Here is a 3,642-nt window from a genome sequence, read left to right as displayed (position 1 = left end):
TATCACCCGTCTCATTTCTTACATGGGTTATTTGCTTCCTCTCCTGTTTTTCTTTTGTCAGTTTGGCCAATGGTTTGTCAATTTTGTTGATCTTTTCAAAGAACCAGCTTTTGGTCTTGTTAACTCTTTCAATTGTTTTTCTGTTCTCTATTTCATTTAATTCTGCTCTAATTCTTATTATTTCCTTTCTTCTTGTGCCTGGGGGTTTCTTTTGCTGCTCTCTTTCTACTCGTCCAAGTTGTAGGGTTAATGTTTTGATTTTGGCCCTTTGTTCTTTTTGGCTGTGTGCATTTATTGCTATAAACTGACCTCTGAGCACTGCTTTTGCTTTTTCCCAGAGGTTTTGGTAGGATGTGTTAAAAATATGGAACACTTCACGAATTTGCATTGTATCCTTATGGAGCTGCCATGCTAATCTTCTCTGTATGGTTCCAATTTTAGTATATGTGCTGCCAAAGCAAGCACTCATAAGGTTTTTGCTGGTTAATTTTTTTCAGAAGTAGACTGCCAGCTCCTTCTTCCTACTCTTTCTTAGTCTGGAAACTCTGCTGAAACCTGTCCACCATGGGTGACTCTGCTGGTATTTGAAATACTAGTGGCATAGCTTCCAGCATCACAGCAACTTGCAAGCCATCACAGTATGACAAACCGACAGACAAGTGCTGGTCTCATAGTTTAGAAGGCTAGAAGTCTGAATACAGGATGCCAGCTGTAGGGGAAAGCTTTCTCTCTCTGTTGGATCTGGAGGAAGGTCCTTGTCGTTTCTGAACTTCTCTTCCTGGGCAATTTTATTGTGGCTTGACATCTCTCTTCCCCAATCTCTCCTCTGCTTGCTTGTTTAATCTCTTTTATATCTCAAAGGAGATTACTCAAGATATACCCTATACTAATCCTGCCTCATTAACATAACAAAAACAACCCATTCCCAAAGGGGATCATAACCACAGGCATAGAGGTTAGGATTTACAACACATATCTTGGGGGACATAATTCATTCCATAACAAATACTACCCAGGTGATTCTGATATGATTCCCCATGTCGCATTGAGAGCCTTCTGACTAATATCAACAGTAGAGTTAGATGATATGACTTCTACTGGAGAGCTTAGGTTATTCATTATTTGATTAGCACTGTGGGTTGCTTTGGTAGCAGGTGTGTGGGCATCACTCTGTATTTTGATTTGACTGTGATAGTTCACAAGATAAACTGCCTTTCAGCATTAGCAAGTCAGGAATGCTGGTGGAGTCTTACAGGCTCTGTGTCTAGCCTGTTTACCGTGTTGCTTGGCCTACAGTGGGCATTCAGTAAATACTTGCTGTAGAAGAAATGCAGAAGTCAGAGCAGCATTTGCCAGGAAAGTCAGGAAAAGACTACTAGGGAGGCTGAGGTCATCCAAGGAGCCATTGCTGTGCTGGTTGACTTTTTCTCCCATGCTGGCTGTGGCCTCTTGGGATCAGCTGAGGTCCTGGCTCACCTTCTCTCCATGGCTCTGTTGCTCACCTTCTGGCTCCAGTGCTAGTAGACTCCCCTGTTTACAGGTGTGCTGTCATGAGCAGGAGTTAGAGCCAGTAGCTCAGAGTGCAGAACCCTGGTCACTTGGTTCCTAAAGTCCTTCAGGGACTCCCTCCAGGTACTCCTTAGCCACATCTGTGCTTCCAGCCTTGTCACTTCAAGGCTGGTAGTTTTCAGAGGTGCCACTGAAAACTGTCCATTCATCCACTTAACGTTCATGCAGCCATCTACTCTCCTTGTGTTGACTTGCAGGTTAGTTGTCTCTGCTGAGCACGTCCATCAATCTGAATCTATCTTCTTTCTGTCTTCCAGAAATTTTGCAAAATGCCTGGCCTCTAGATAATAGTCTTTTCTGTTCTTCTCAATGATGCTGGGATCTTTTCCTTGTTTCTGTGTAATTTGTGTAGTTTCAAAGCACTTTTGTGTGAGCACAAATTTTTTTTATCTTGAAAACTGATTTTAAATGTAAGTTTCTGTGTCTAAATCAGAGGTTGCAGGCTTATGGACTGTAGAGCAAATGTGGCCTCAGACATAGTTTGCTGTCCAGCATAATATTTTAAATTTTTTTATATTTGAGCAAAAGTTTGGAATCACACAGCAGGAGATTTGACTGATGTTCACCAATATCGTGTTAATTTCCTCTTCTGCTCCTGAGGGTGACTATGCCTAAACCCTTGCAATTGAAAAGGACCATGGGACTAGTATTGGCCAGTGAAATGTGAGCAGAAGTTTTCTCTGTCACTTCCGGGCTGTTCTCCAGTCCTTCTTCCCCTGTAGCAGCAATTAAGGGGGCCATGTATCTGAGATGGGGTAGCTACAAGATGGTAGATTCCCAAGTTACTGTTGACCCACGTGAGCCACAAATTTTTGCCGTGTTAAGACACTTGTTATTGTTGTTTGGTACCCTCAAGACGATTTTGACTCATAGCAACCCCATGTGACAGAGTAGAATTGCCCCATAGGGTTTCCTTGGCTGTAATCTTTACTGGAGCAGACAGCCAGGTCTTTCTCCAGCAGAGCTCCTGGGTGGGTTGGAACTGCCAATCTTTCAGTTAACAGACATGCTTTTAACTGTTACACCACCAAATAATCAGAATAGACTAAGTTACATTGTGCTGAAAAACAGATTTCAAGATCTTAGTGTCTTAACATTTGTTTTATGAACCTGCATTTTCATTTCTCTTGTTAGGAATTGCTGGGTCATAAAAGAGTTATAGGCTTAGTTTTATAAGAAACTATCAGAAATGTCCATAAAACATTTTGTATCTTTTTTGTTCACTTAGTACAGCAGCATTTTCCCATACCCTTAAAGATTACACAAGAACAGGATGTTTAATGGCTCTGTAATTTCATCATATATTTAAGTACCATAAGTCTGTTGAACTGAGACTGTGTTGTTCAACATTTAGTTGGAAACTATAAGTAATGCTGTGATAAGCTTCATTGTGTTGATCACAATGAAACAGATTTCTTTTTTAAAAAAATAGTCTTTATTTGCAGATGACATGATTGTTTACATAAAAAAAACCTAAAGAATCTACAAAACAACTACTACAACTAATGAATGAACTTAACAAGATCACACAAATATAACTATTCAAAAATCAATTTTATTTTGTGTACTAGTAGCAAACACACAAAAAAATAGAGCCATAGCTCTTAACCACTGCACGACCAGGGCTCCATAATCATGAGTAGCACTAGTGAAATTTGATAATCAACGCCAAACACAATGAAACTCATTACAGCATTGTTTGTGGTTTACAACTAAATGTTGAACAACAGGCTATCAGTTCAATAGACTTATGGTACACAAACACACTTATGGTACATAAACATATGATGAAATTATGGAGCCATTAAAAATCTTGTTCTTGTGTAATCTTTAAGGGTATGGGAAAATGCTACCGTATTAAGTGAAAAAAAAGGTAAAGTGTTTATGGATATTTCCAATAGTTTCTTACAAAACTAAGCATATAACTGTTTTATGACCCAGCAATTCCTCACAAGAGTCATGCAAATGCAAGTCCATAAAACGTGTTAACACACTAAGATTTTGAAATTGTTATTTTGTGTATTTTGTGTACAAGTACAGAAGGGAGCCCTGGTGGTGCAGTGGTTAAGAGCT

The 3,642-nt window shown here is 39.6% G+C and overlaps 1 non-coding gene across 1 annotated transcript; it reads right to left on the bottom strand.

Annotated features, from left to right (window-relative positions):
- Positions 1-358: 358 nt before the first annotated feature.
- LOC111819865 (U6 spliceosomal RNA) lies at positions 359-465 on the bottom strand. The gene has a single exon (XR_002823437.1). It is a non-coding gene; the product is annotated as a U6 spliceosomal RNA (small nuclear RNA).
- Positions 466-3,642: the final 3,177 nt, after the last annotated feature.

This window comes from Trichechus manatus, unplaced genomic scaffold (assembly GCF_000243295.1).
Source record: "Trichechus manatus latirostris isolate Lorelei unplaced genomic scaffold, TriManLat1.0 scaffold00019, whole genome shotgun sequence".
NCBI lineage: Eukaryota > Metazoa > Chordata > Mammalia > Sirenia > Trichechidae > Trichechus > Trichechus manatus.
This window is presented reverse-complemented; position numbering and strand designations above follow the sequence as displayed.